At 38.3% G+C, this 15,579-nt stretch overlaps 1 long non-coding RNA gene across 1 annotated transcript in view; it reads left to right on the top strand.

The window, feature by feature from the left end:
• The first annotated feature begins 3,638 nt into the window (after nt 1-3,638).
• The window catches only part of LOC121138950, a 90,964-nt gene continuing 79,023 nt past the window's right edge, over nt 3,639-15,579 (top strand). Inside the window, exons 1-2 of the long non-coding RNA XR_005875813.1 lie at nt 3,639-3,845; nt 4,144-4,359. This is a non-coding gene — a long non-coding RNA (uncharacterized LOC121138950). The remainder of the gene's footprint in view (nt 3,846-4,143; nt 4,360-15,579) is intronic.

Genomic DNA, 15,579 nt, shown 5'->3' with positions numbered 1-15,579 from the left:
CCAATTCTTACAGCTACTTTGGAAATTATTATGAAGATTCCTCAGAAAATTGGGAATCAGCCTACCACAAGACCCAGCAATTTCACTGTTAGTCATATATCCAAAGGGTGCACATTCATACAAGGACATCTCTTCCACTATGTTTATAGCAGCATTATTTGTAAGAGTCAGAAGTTGGAAGCAACCTAGATGCCCCTCAACTGAAGAGTGGATAAAGGAAATGTGGAACATTTACACAATGGAGTACTATTCAGCAGAAAAAAGCAATGGAATCCTGAAATTTGCAGGCAAATGGATGACACTAAAAGAAACCATCCTGAGTGAGATAACCCAGTCACAAAGAGACAAGCATGGTATGTACTCTCATATATGGATTTTAGACATAGATATGGGGAGTGCCAACCTACAACCCCACAGTCAGAGAGTCTGGGAAACAGAACCTTCATCCAATGACTAATGGAAGCAGAGGCTAACTCCTACAAGTAAACAATGAGATGAACTCAAAGAACCCAGTGACAGAGAGAGAGGACTAATGAACAAAGGGATTAAGTCTGTGCTTTTTTAACCCCAGAAACAGCTGACCTGAACAAGGGGGAACACTTGAATCCCAGACTGATGGCTGGGGATCCAGCATGGGACTGATCAAACCCACTGAATGTGGGTGTCAGTGAGGAGGCCTAGGCAATCTATGGGACCTTGTGTACTAGATCAGTATTTAACCCTGGCATACAAATAGACTTTGGGTGCTCATCAAACAATGAGAGATGCACTCTCACCTGGACTCTCAGGGGATGGTCTAGGTCCTACTCTGGATGAAATGACAGACTATGGGCACCCCCATGGAGGGTCTCACCCTCCCTGGGGGAAGGAGGAAGTATTGAGGGGGTTTGGTGGGAGGGTGAGGGAGGAGGGGAGGGAAAGGGAGAGGGACCTGGGATTGACATGTCAAGCAACCTTGTTTCTAATTTAAACGTAAATTTAAAAATAAAATACAAAAACAAAACAAACAAAAAACCTAGTGGTAGACAGGGAACTTCACTCCCTCTAGAGGCTGCTGTGCCAGCTTGCTAGACGGGGTCCCTGTCGTGCTTGGATTATCAAATAAAACCTTGATTTTGAAGTTTAAAAAAAAAAAAAACAAACCCTTCCTGACCCAAAAAAAGAAAAAGACAGAGAAAACTTAGCCTTCATGATGCCTACTTATAATAATTTTTAGCTTTTTATGAGATATCAATAGATGACTCTTCTATGGGAAATGTTAAATAGCCTCACCCTGTGCCAATATTTTGTATGATAGCCATTGGAGATGATATGTAAGAAATTTCCTCAATCTATAATTTACCATTACATGGATGACATCTTTCTAGCCAATTAAAATGTAGATAGTTCAGAAACAATGTTTGAGGGAGTAAAGAAATTTTTGCCCTGTTGTGGATTGCAAATTGCTCCTGAAAAAGTACAAAGAGGAGATGGCAATACCACAAGCAATGGAAGAGTGTTCCTCTTTCACCACAACCTCTCCAGCATAAATAGTCATTGGTGCTTTTAATTTTAGCCATTCTGACAGGAGTAAGATGATATCTCAAAGTTGTTTTCATTTGCAGTTCCCTGATGGCTAGGGATTTTGAGCACTTTCTTAAGTACCTCTCAGCCATTTTAGACTCCTCCCATGAAGAGTCAACAAAGTCTGTCACATTAATTTGAGGCAAGACAAAGCCCCTCCCTCCTCCATTAAGGCTGGGTATGCATTCCCCTCATAGGGAATGGGCTCCAACAATCTAGCTCATGCACTAGGGATAGATCCTGGTCCTACTGCCAGGGGCTCCTCAGATAGCCCAAGCTTCACAACTGTCTCCCACATGTGGAGGTCCTATTTTTGTTCCATGGAGGCTCCATAGTTGTCTCTCCAGTGTTCATGAGTTTCTGTTTCCATGAGATTTGTTCATCTGTATCTATAGATTTCTCCATTATGATCTTGACCCCCCCTTACTCATGTATTCCCTAAACCCCTCTCTTTGACTGGATTCCCAGAGCTCAGCTTAGTGTTGGGTTGTGAATCTCTACATCTGGTTCCATCAATTACTAGATGAAGGTTCTATGATAATAGTTGGGTTATTCACCAATCTGATTAGGGGGGAAGGCCAGATCAAGTTGTCTACATTCTATACTGATGCAAATAAATCAGGAAAGTCAGGTTACAAATCAGAAAATTCAAGTAAAGCAGCTCAAAGCCCTTATGGTTTTGTCCAAAAATCAGAATTATATGCTATTCTCATGATATTAATGAGATTTATGGAACCTCTTAATATAGTGTTTTCAATATGCAGAAAGAGTTGTTTTGCATATTGTAAGTACTGAATTTATACCAGATAATACAGAATTGACTTTATTAATTTTTTTGAGTTACAAGAAATTATCAGGAATAGAATCATTCCATATATATAAAACATATATCAGATCCTATATGGGTCTTCCAGGCCCTCTATCACAAGGTAATGATGACATTGATCAAATATTGATAGGAAATGTGCTGGAGGTCTCAGAATTTCATAAAAATATCATGTCAATAACAAAAGTTAAAAAAGACTTTTCCTTTTCTTGTTCTTTATACAACCAAACTCCAGTATTGGCAGGAAATAACCCAAAGAGTACCCAAAGGAATGAAATTTGGCAGATGGATGTGTTCCATTTTGCAGAATTTGGAAAATTAAAATATGTACGCCACATCATTGATAAATATTCAGGATTTCAATGGACAACTGCTTTAATTTATAAAAAGTCTGATTCTGTAATCACGCATTTGCTAGAAGTTACAATTGTCATGGGTATACATTTGCAATTTAAAACTGACAATGCTTCAGCATATGTCTCTAGTAAAATGACACAATTTTTTGCTTATTACAATATAAAGAATATTACAGATATAACACACTTTCCTGCAGGGTAAGAAGTTACAGAAAGATAAAATTGAACTCTAAAGAATATTCTGAATAAAGAGGAAGTGGTAATAAAGACCACCAAAAATCAATTTCATAATGCTTCATTAACTTTGAATTTTCTAAGTGCTCATGAGAGACACTGTATAATAGAAAAACCACAGAATTTAAATCAGCTTATATACTCTAAAGATGTGCTGAACTCAGAATGGAAACCAAGATACGTGTTTCATTGGGGAAGGGATTTTGCTTTTATTTCCATGGGATAAGAAATGCTAAAGATACCAGCAAAATTGATATAAATTCTATTTGAAGAAGAGAGGTCTCTTAATTAGAAGAGATGATACTTCATCAAACAGTATGGCTGTTCAATCTAAACCAACTTATAAAACTAAAACGTGATTTCATTTGATCAGATATAACTTGTCAAAAGGGAACCTCCCTAAAATTAGGGTTAGGGAAAGGTTTTGTCTTTGTCTTTTCAGCAGAATGAAGGCATCCAGCTAAGGAATCTGAAGATAACTGGACAATGAGACATGTGGAGAAAAAGACAAATATTCAGAAAATGTGTCCCAAGAAAGAGAGTAAACTGGCCTATTAGTACATCACATTTCCAACAGGATAAGCTTTCATAAATCTTCCCAAATATTTGTTTCTGCTTTTCTCTATAGATATATAATGCAAATTGTTTTTTTTGTAGTCTCAGTACAATTAAAGATGAAAGCTGGATTTGGAGTTGGAGTGTGAATCTCTCCCTCTGTAAACCAAGGCATGCTTGTTAAAGCAAAATCCAAAATCTCTGTCTCATGCCAGAAGAGCCACCTGATATGGGACCGAAGAAAAATTATTGTATTACCACTGATCTCATAAACCTTTGGTTTTCTTATGACTCTTTGAAGCTTTGTTAAGGTATCAATATTATATTCAATTTGTAAGACTAATATTATATATATGTTAAACTTTTTGTCATGATATTAATGGTTATATAGAGTACTAACTAATTGTAGCTTCATCTCGCTTTTGGCATATAATTAAAGGTTTGAGTCTCTTATCAGTAACTAGGAATTAATTTTTTGTACTCTGGATGTAGATAACAAATACTGTTCAGTTAGCCCTATTAAGATCTGCTGCATGTGACATTAAAATGCTTAAGTTTTCTGCAGGGAACATGACCATGACTAACTGTAACCTTTGAATTCTCCAAAAGGATGATGGGGTCTCACAGCGATGATTCCGCCATGACTGTGATAATGCCACTAAGCTGAAAAACATAACCTGAAGATCAGCTTTGGACTACAAACTTCTTAGGACAATTTTGAAGTGGCTAGCTGAGATGATCCTTTCTCACAGACTGCTCTTGCCAGGACTTGAGACAAGCCAAGCATTTTCCCATTATACAGAGAGTGGATAACAAATGATACAGGTACCTTTCCTAGGATGTGACAATTAACCCCCAAATTTTCTTTTCAGGATCTGTTAAAGATACCATTGCCCTAAGACAACAGGACATAAATTAGGAACATGACTCACACCTGCCCAAGAGGTGGGGGGGTGGTTTTGTTTGTTCACTGAATTATGGATATTTGTTATCATTTAGGGTTGTTGGTTACAAGTGGTAATTGATAGTGGTGAGGAAAAAAGTTGAAGAAAGGAGATTAGATTCAAATTTCTTGTTCTGAAAAGAAAAAAGGGAGATATAGATATGATAGGATAGATGGGTAGATTACTAAATCTACTCTGAAAAGATAAAGGGAGATATAGAAATAGGATAAAAGGGTAGATTATTGAATCTGCTTTAAAACCAGAAACTCAACTACTGGCTTTAAGTATTTTACATTGATATGGATTTTTGTATAATGATACAATTTTTTTAAAAAATCAGATACAAATGAGAAACTGGAAGTATGCACATACTTCATATTGTAGAAAGTTTATCTATAATGATACAAATTTAATATTATTTTTGTTAGAAAATACTGTGTATGCATTTCTAATCTCATTCAAGGTATTGTATCTATGCAACTCATTTAACAATGCAATGCAAATGTTTAGCTCTTGAAATTTGTTATTACCAATTATTTGGGATAATAAGGAAATACAGGTTAGCAATTAGTCACCTATTACAATTTAGCTTGTAGCCATATTATGTATGTTTTCAGCATCAAACAGATATATTTTAGATAGATTGACTTAAAATACTTCAGAGATCTACAGAATATGACATTTAACATGTTTTAGTGACATAGTTTCTTTTTTATGACAATGAGAGGTGTCTCTTTCTGGCAGCACCAATCTACTTCACAGAAGATGATGGGCATCAAAAAAAACTCCACATGGAGTTTACTTTGTTTATAGCAAAAGTAGGCCACTGGGCAAGAAAGTGTTCTTGCCTCGACTAATGATAGTATGCTGTCTAAACTGAACAAGCAGGGCACAAATGAAAGTGACTGCCAAACTTTGCCAAGACAAGATAGGACAACTCTTCAGAATATCCTGCTCACAGACAAGCCTGTCAGATACTCTAGGCCTATAGGCTGAAGATGGATGCCCCAGTGTTGCAGAGGAATCTTGGATTACTGTCCAGGTAGTCAGCTGTTTCTGTCATTTCACACATTTTTTGGAAGTTGCTTGCTTGAACTTCCTACTTACTCATTTAATATTTCCTTTTGGGGCTTCTGATGGAGTTGATGACTATATAAGTATAGTTACAGCATTCCTTGTTACAAGATTCAGAAAGGAAATTCACTAAAGAGGTGTAAAGTATATAAAGTTAAGAGACATTAAAAGATATAGGTAATGCAAGTTAGATTAGAAAGTGAATTAGGTACAGCATTTTAGACCCACCAATGTAGGACAGATATGGAGTATTTTCTCTGAATTTGTGAAATGCTAATAGACTAGACATTGTTGATGTATTTATTGTCTGTTTATATTGCATATAGTTATTTTACTTATTGTGTATAATTTTTTCTTATGTTAGCTATAACCTTTGTGTTTTAGATAAAAAAGGAGGAATGTGTAATCTTGTTTGTACTCTAACAAATAAAGCTTGCCTGAAGATCAGAGGTCAAGAGCTAGCTAGTAGTTAACTATCGAGGTCTGGAGGTCTACAGAAAGAAAGACAGGAAGTAATATGGCTTTATAGAGAGAGGAATATTAAGCAGGAGGAGACTGGACCTCGGTCTCTTTTTGGCCTGGATATTTTGTAGAAATGAGAACTCTAGTGGCTATCTGCTCTGTTTCTGTGATCTTTAGGCTTTTGCCCCTAATATCTGACTCTGGGATTTCATTATACAGATCAATTATAACTCATGCTCTCTCTCTCTCTCTCTCTCTCTCTCTCTCTCTCTCTCTCTCTCTCTCTCTCTGTGTGTGTGTGTGTGTGTGTGTGTGTGCCTATGTACCACAGTTTACACATGGAGACCAGAGGATTATATGATTATATGTAGGAAGTGTTTCTCTCCCATTACCATGTGACTCCTGGTGATCCAACTCAGCATTAGTTTTTGCAGCGAGGGCTTTCACCCACTGAGTCATCATGCTGGTCCTGCTGAACCCTTTTAAAAACAGTTTAAAGTTTTTATGTTATTTTATATTATATCAGTTTTTGAGAAAGAGATGGATGTAGACAGAAAATAGGGTGCCATAAGAAGGGATTGTAGGATGGCAGCCTGATCAGTGTGATATTCAGAGGGTAGAGTGGAACTTGTTCTTCGGTAGTTTAAAAATAAAACCCTTATGAAGGGTGTTCATCTTTATCACCTTTACATTTTTCCAGGTCAATATTTTTTCTGGTAGGATTGCAAATATTCTGCTGGAAGGAGAAATACTTTTTGGTACAGCATTCATCTCTGAAAATTCCCTTGTGCTTAGATGCAACCAAGAAAATAGGGGTCTGTGATTCATTTGTGGCTTTGGAGTCAATACCCGGCTTTGTCAGTTTACAGAGTTGCGATCCCAGCAAGCTCTTTATCCTCATCCAACTTCTGTTTCTTGTCTGTAAATGGATATGGCAATGGAAAAAACATCATGTGACTGTAGGCAGTGCTGGTGGGATAAAAGTTAAGGTCCCCGCTCACTAAACAGTCCCACTGATATAATGACAACAGTGTAGATTCCTCATTCCCATTACATTGTCAATCCCCTCCTTTACCAAAGATATTTTCTATGACTTTAAAATCAAATATATTTCTTTGCACAGCACTGTGATATTAGCAAAAAGATTCGGACAGCCACAGGTGAAAATACATGGACAGAGAGGACTATTTAGGGAAGAATATTTATTAAGTCACACAAATTGTTGCCATTTTCTGTTTTTCAATTAGCTTTAATTCTTGACTCTTCCACCCTTGACTATAGAAGGATTTTCAATGGTCCATTGGGCTGTGGGATTAAGTTATACTTAAGTTACTTATATGCAGAAATAAACTTGTCCTTTTCCTTTTTCTTCCTGTACGATGGCACATCTACTAATTACATAATTCACAGGGTACTCTGGAGAGCAGGTAGAAGCAATGTTACAGGACATAGGTTTTTCTGCTTTGTTGGCCACTGTTATCCATAGCCTCACGCTGCAGTTGAGCAAACAGTCCAGACCAAATGCAGGGATCGCCAATTGCATGAAAGTCTGAATTTGATTAGAGTGCCATTTCCCTGCCCTTTCCTCTGTGCTCATAAGAAAGAAACAGCTCCAACCCCCCTTAGAGAGACTTCTTGATTTAAGCCCTGTGAAACTCTAACCAAAAGGTAATAGAAAGGAGAAACCAAGCTCATCAAATGTCCTCGGGAGCACTGGTCTGTGTCAGCGGTGGTAATTGGTGGAGTTCAAGTCTGCACTTTGAAGGGCTGCTGGAAGCAGCTGGAAAGAAACAGTGGTAAATAATAAAGAGCTTCCGAGAAAAACCATTTATGCACTGTCGTACTAATTTAAATGATAGTGAAGACGAGTGTGGAAATACACAGGTGAATCTGTAAATTGAGCTGAATTTGGGGGAAGTAATAGCTATTGGTTAATGATGAGGAGATTCTTGTGCTATAAGTTTTAATTGGATGAAGGACACTGTATGAACTGAAATTTGGTTTCCAATAGAGGAGGAAACCAACAGCAAAGGATTGTCTTCTCTCTCAGACACAGATATTAATCTATTAGAACATTTTGTAAGAAACAAAGGAGAAGAGAATCTCACAGGTGTCCTTTTAATTTAATCACTGCACTTGGGGGCTGTGGCCCAAACTGCTCCAGCTGCAGGGCCTTCTCCTAAAAGAGCACTGCACAGAGCCACCCTCTGGAAAGCTGTCAGCAACAAAGCTGCTTATGGCATAACTAGGGAGGTGGATCTTAAATAGCTTACTCTGAAAATCTGATATTTAAAATAAGAAGAGCCATTAGAGCGTTTCAGGGGTATCTGACAGTGACACACCAGTCCAGGTCAGCTTTTCCAAGCTTGATGTTCATCTGCACAGAGTAGCCCACTATGGCTGGATGAGTCTTAACGAAATTGGAAATTGGAGACAGTTGAGGATAATTTGATTCTTAGAAAGGATCAAAAGATCAAGCCCCATGTATTTCTCATAGCCAGAAACACCCTGACTAGTCCATGAGGATGAAATGGAGGGTAAGGATAAGGAAACCATGAACATGTATGAATAATGGCAAATGTACTCACCAACAGCTGCCTCTTGGACCACATTTGTCAAGGGGAAAATGCTTCTCTTGTGCAGTAAATTCAGTTTTCTGTTCTTTTATTTTCTATGAAGCACAAGCTGTACTTCATATCAAAGGAAAAATATTCTAGGAGTCAGTTTCAATTCATTGTTGCATCTACTGAGTACCTATGGACAGGGCAGATGAGAGATGTATCTGGACACTCAATGAACAGTAGATGAAAATGTAAAGAGGAAGCCATTCTTTTATTTTGGAAGGGAAAAATAAACCCATGTTTCAGAAAACTTACCAGTTCCATTTCTGAGGTATCTTTGCCATATGTGGCATTTGAGAATAACAAATGAGCTTTATTTCACAAATTATACTATTTCTCTGACTTGTGTTGATTTAGGCGTCGCTGAAGAGTCCCTCTGACAACAGCTAGTAAACTGTTGTATCATTTTCAATCTCAGGATATTATTTTCCTTCATCACTATAAGTGGTGCTTGGAAGAATTGGGATGTCTGGAAAAGCACCAGAGTGTTTTGAAGAATGCCAGATTCTTCTATCTCCCAGGTTACACTGTGGGAAGGTATGAGTTCCACAACCAGAAGGTCTGACTATTTTCAGCTGCAGTGACATTAGAGTTCCTGTAAAGTCTGGGAGAGAGTGCTCAGGATAGCAGAGACACAGGAGGAAACAGTAGCCTCTAGGGTTTATAGACTTTTGAAAGTTCACCAGTGTTTATTTGTTGAAAGTTTCCATTCTTTAGGTGTGAACAAGGCTAGTTAGGGGCCTGATAAGCCTGTGATGAAAAACTGGTAATAGAAGTTTTGAGAATTATTGTTATTTTGGGGGGGGGCTTGCTTTCAGCTATGTCTCATGCCAAACCTTTGGGTAGACCCTTTCTTTCTCAGTGATATTTGATCACCCTCTCTATGTAAGTTGTAGTAAATGTCCCGGAAAGGCACTAGGATCAGATCTTTGTTGCTGAGCGAGAATGTATATAACAGTTTTTACCTGGGAGGATGCATGAACAACAAACTTAACGCTGGAATCCAGAGAGCTTAGAGGACAATCCCTACACTTCATGAATTATACCATTATCCAGACACTTAGTAGATAATCTCTGTACTGTTACTTGCTTGGAGAAGGCTTCTTTTCCATTCATGAAAGCAATACAGAAAATGTGAAAATTCTAAGGTAACACTGGAAAAAAGTTACATTCTCTATAGTACAGAAATAAACTATTTTTATTATGTAAGAGAGTCTCATGTTAGTATTTATAGCTTTATTCTTGGAATAAATTTTACTTTGTTGATGTATACATGTTAACTTGACAGAAATTCAACTGAACAATGTGGACTACTAGGTAAGCTATGCGATGTTCTGTTAATCAACAAGTAAAGATATTAATTTCTTTGGATAGCCTTAGAGTATTCTCTCATGTGCATAGATGATATTTGGCAAAGACTACCATCATTGGTGAGTAGTTGGGTTGTTTTAAGTTGAATTTTTTTGCCTTTATATGTGCACAGCTCTGGTGTGCATCCTTCCACTTATACTTTTTGCACTTGAACTTTCCTTTTTGATAAACTCTTAGTGACACAATTTCTGGGTCAATGTATGAGAGTTTATAAAGGCTTGAAATAAATACTGTAAGTTATGGAAAACTGCACCAGTCTATTCTGCCAACAGTCTAAACACCAAGCCTTCCTTGCAGTTCTGAGCAAGCATTGCCCCATTCTGGGAAAAACTAAGTCACTGATAACTCTTATCTCTGCTACTGGGTATGCGGGTATGCTTATTTCATATCCACTCATTACATATGATATTGAAGGTTTTATCAATTTTTTATTTGTTCTAACCCCTTCCAAATATGTGTTGAATGCTTAACATATGCTAGACATTTGCTATGACCTGGAGAAAAGCTTGTGAGAAATGTGGTGGTTTGAAAGAAAATGCTACTTGAATGGAGTGACACTATTAGGAGCTATGACCTTTATAGAGGTGGGCTTTGAGGGCTGATATATATATATATATATATATATATATATATATATATATATATGCTGAAGCCATGCTCAATGAGACAGACCACTTCCTGTTGCCTGCAAGTCAAGTTGTAGGACACTCAGCTACTTCTCCAGCACTATGTCTGCCTATATGCCAACATGTTGCACTATGATGATAATGGAGTAAACATTGAAAGTGTAAACAATTCCAGTTAAATTTTTTTCTTTATAAGAATTGCTAAGGTCATGGTGTCTCTTAATGGGAATAGAAATTCTGAGACACTAGTTATTGGGAGCTGACAGTAAAGAATGGGAATGGGTGAGGAAGGGTGTGCTGAGAGGGTCTACAGGAGAGAGGAAAGGAGTATATTCCACCAGATTGACTTAGTAATATGAAAATGTGATTAGAGAGTGAGGAGAGGCTACAGCAGTTAGTCTACTAGAGAGCTGTGGATGAGACTAGGGGATAGGACTTGGATGATTAAAGGGAGAGGTAAAAATGTGCAGTTAGCCTACTTGCTTCTCTCTTTTGAGTAGTCTGTGCATTCTCAAGAAATGCCTTTTGGAATTGGGCCAGAGCATAGATTTGTGTAATCCATTAGAGATGTGGGCAGCTAGGGAGGATCCTGGGTGCAGGTAGTTTTCTACGGAGCTGGGAATATGACTGGAGAATTGTTTTTGAAGGATCAGTGGAGAAGTGAAGATCTGCATTTAGCTTAACTGATTTCCTGGTTAGAATGACCTGTGGGTTCCCTGGGAATGCCTAGTTTTGGAAGAGCTGAAGAAGAGGTGATCTGCCAACTGGAAAACTAAATAAAAGCAGAGAGACTACATTAGTAGCCCCTACCTGATGATAAGGTTGATGACTACATGATATGAGATCCTAGAACCTTTATCCAGTGACTGATGGAAGCAGAGGCAGATATTCATAGATAAACACTGAACTGACCCCCTGGAACCCAGTGACAGAGATGGAGGAGTGATGAGCAAAGGGGTCAAGACCATGCTGGTGAAATCCACAAAGACAGCTGACTGGACAAGGGGGAGCTCTTGAATCCCAGACTGATGGCTAAGAGGCCAAACTCCATGAATGGAGTGTCAGTGAGGAGGCCTCAGAAATCTCTGGGGCCTTGGGTAGTAGACACAGTGAACAAAACAAATGACAGCTCACAGAATGGGAAAAGATATTCACAAACCCCATATCTGATAGAGGGCTGATCTCCAAAATTTATAAAGAACTCAAGAAGCAAGTCTCTAGAACACCAAAGGATCCAATTAAAAAATGGGGTACAGAACTAAATAGAGAATTCTCAATAGAGGAGTCCAAAATGCCTAAGAAACACTTGAGAAAGTGTTCAACATCTTTAGCCATTAGGGACATGCAAATCAAAACAACTCTGAGATACCATCTCACTCCTGTCTGAATGGCTAAAATCAAAAACACTAATGACAGTTTTTGCTGGAGAGGATATGGAGAAAGGGATAAACTCCTCCACTGCTGGTGGGAATGCCAACTTGTGCAGCCACTTTGGAGATCAGTATGGAGATTCCTCAGAAAAATGGAAATCAGTTTATCACAAGACCCAGCAATTCCACTCTTAGGCATATACCAAAATGGTGTATCCTCATACAATAAGGACATCTGCTCAACTATGTTCATAGCAGCATTATTTGTAATAGCCAGAACCTGGTAAGAACCTAGATGCCCCTCAACTGAAGAGTGAATAGAGAGTGCTATTCAGCAGAAAAAAATGGAAACTTGAAATTTGCAGGCAAATGGATGGCACTAGAAAAAAACATGCTGAGTGAGGTAACCCAGTCACAAAAAGACAAGCATGGTATGTACTCACTCATATGTGGATTTTAGACATGGAGCAGGGCATTGCCAGCCCACAATCCCACCGACAGAAAGTCTGGGGTGCAGGGAGGACCCTTAGAGAGATATGCATGGTAACCGGGAGAAGGGTTATGGGATGCGATCTCCTAATTGGATTGGGGGGAGGGAAGGGAATGGCAGAAGGAGATGGGAGAAAGAGAGGGAGAAAAGAGAAGGGGAGAGGAGGACATGGGAGAGCAGGAAGGTTGAGCCAGGATAAGAATAGAGGAGAAAAGGTTGAGAGATACCATAAAAGAAGGAGCCAGTATAAGTTGGAGGAGAGATCTAACATTAGTAAGATCATCACAGATCTACAAGAATGACACCAACTGGCATTAAGGCTACTTTAAATGCCCTCCCATGATAATGGGAATGATGACTAATTTATATGCCATCCTAGAACTCTCATCCAGTGGCTGATGGAGGCAGAGGCAGACACCCACAGGTGTGAACCGAATTGAACTCCTGGAACCCAGTTGTAAAGAGGAGTGATGACCAAAGGAATCAAGATCAGGCTGGCGAAATCCACAGAGGCAGCTGACCTAAACAAGGGGGGAGCACATGGACCCCAGACTGAGGGGCCAGCATGGGACTGATCCAGACATCCTTCCCACCAAACCTGGGTGACAGAGAGGAGGCCTTGGAAATCTGTGGGACCTTAAAGAGTGGAGCAGTATTTATTCCTGGCATAGAGAGGGACCCTGGGAAACCATACCACGTGGAGGGTCGTTCTCTCAGCCTGGACTCATGGTGAAGAACCTAGGCCCTTCCCGTGATGATATGATAGACTCTGAAAAACCCTCATGGAAGCCCTTGCCCTCCCTGGGGAGTGGAGGGGCGATGGAGTGGGGATGAGGTGTTGGGAGGATTGGGGGATGGGGGGAGGGGAGGGAGAGGGAACTGAAAAATGACATGCTTAAAAAGTTAAATAAAAAATATGGAAAGGAAGAAAAAGAAAGTCACAGTGCAAATAGAATCCAAAATAAAAAATTCTACATCTTTCAAAAAAAAAAAAAAAGAAAAGATTTGTCTGGCTTGCTGATTTTCTCAAAGAACCAACTGTTTGTGTCATTGATTCTTTGTATTGTTTTCTTCATTTCTACTTTATTGATTTTAGCCCTCAATTTGATTATTTCCTGGCATTGACTCCTCTAGGCTGAGTTTGTTTCTTCTAGTTCTAGAACTTTCCGGTGTTCTGTTAATTCTCTAGTGTGGCTTTTCTTTAGTTTCTTCATGTGGGCTCTTATTGCTATGAACTTTCCTTTTAGAACTGCTTTCAGAGTGTCTCATAGGTTTGGGTTTATTGTGCTTCATTTTCATTGAATTCTAGGAAGTCTTTGATTTCTTTCTTTATTTCTTCCTTTACCCAGGAGTGATGTAACTGAGCATTGTTCAGTTTCCATGACATTGTAGGGTTTCTGCAATTTGTGTTGTTGAATTCTAATTTTAAGCCATGATGGTCCAATAAGATATAGGGGGTACTCCAGTTTTTTTTAATCTATTGAGGTTTGCTTTATTGCCAAGTGTGTGGTTGGCTTTAGAGAAGATTCCATGTGGTGCTGAGAAGAAGTAATATTCTTTTGAGTTTGGATGGAATATTCTACAGATGTCTGTTAAACCCAGTTTCGTCACAACATCTGTTAGTTCCTTTGTTTCTTTGTTTAGTTTCTCTCTGGAAGTCCTGTCCAGAGAGTGGGGTTTTGAAGTTTCCCACTATAAGTGTGTCAGGTTTAATGTGTGATTTGAGTTTTAGTAATGTTTCTTTTATGAACATGGGTGCCTTTGTATTTGGGGCATAGATGTTCAGAATTGAGACTTCTTCCTGATGGATTTTGACTGTGATGAATATGAAATGACCTTCTTTGTCTCTTTTGATGGATTTTAGTTTGAAGTTTAATTTGTTAGATATTAGAATAGCTACACCAGCTTGTTTCTTGGGTACATTTGATTGTTAAATCTTATACCAACCCTTTACTCTAAGGCAAAGTCTCTCTTTGAAGTTGAGGTGTGTTTGTTGTATGCAGCAGAGGAATGGATTCTGTCTTCATATCCATCCTGTTAGCCTGTGTCTTTTTATAGACAAGTCAAGCCATTAAACTCAGGGAAATTAAGGACCTTTGAGTGTTAATTGTTAATTCTTGTTTGTTTTGAATTAGTTGTTGTTGGTGGTATTGTGTGTGGATTTACCCTGGTTTTATTTATTTATTTTTGGTTTTTGATTTTTGGTAAAGTGAAATTATCTATTGCCTGTTTTTGTGAATGTAGGTAACTTCCCTGGGTTGGAATTCTCCTTCCAGAAATTTTTGTAGGGCTGGATTAGTGGATATATATTGTATAAATCTGGTTTTGTCATAGAATATCTTGTTTTCTCCATCTATAGTGATTGAGAATTTTGCTGGGTATAGTAGTCTGGGCTGGAATCTGTGGTCTTTTAGTTTTTGTAGAATATCTATCCAGGACCTTCTGGCTTTCAGAGTTTCTTTGGAGAAGTCAGGTGTAATTCTGATAGGTCTGCCTTTATATGTTACATGGCTGTTTTCCTTCACTGCTCTTAGTATTCTTTCTTTATTCAATATGTTTGACATTTTGATTATTATGTGGCAAGGGGAATTTTTTTAGTCCAGTTTATATGGTGTTCAGTAAGCTTCTTGTACTTCATAGGCATGTCCTTCTTCAGGTTGGGAAAGCTTTCTTCTATAATTTTGTTGAATATGTTTTCTGCCCCTTTGAGATAGGCTTCTTTGATTTCTTCTATACCAATTTTTCTTACATTTGGTGTTTTCATGGTGTCCCATAATTCCTGGTTATTTTGTTATGGATTTGTGGATTTAAGATTTTCTTTGGTTGATAAATCTATTTCCTCTATTTTACCTTCAGCCCCTAAAAGTCTGTCTTCCATCTCTTGTATTCTGTTGGTCATGATTGCATCTGCAATTCCTGATCATTTGCTAATCTTTTCTATTTCCAGCATTCCCTCAGCTTCTGTTTTCTTTATTATATCTATGTCAGTTTTCAGGTCTTGAACTGTTTGAATTGTTTCCTTCATCTGTTTGATTGTTTTTCTTCTTTGCTTTCCTTGATTTCTTTAAGAGACGTATTGATTTCTTG

This window comes from Mesocricetus auratus, unplaced genomic scaffold, assembly GCF_017639785.1.
Source record: "Mesocricetus auratus isolate SY011 unplaced genomic scaffold, BCM_Maur_2.0 Super-Scaffold_6730, whole genome shotgun sequence".
NCBI lineage: Eukaryota > Metazoa > Chordata > Mammalia > Rodentia > Cricetidae > Mesocricetus > Mesocricetus auratus.
This window is presented reverse-complemented; position numbering and strand designations above follow the sequence as displayed.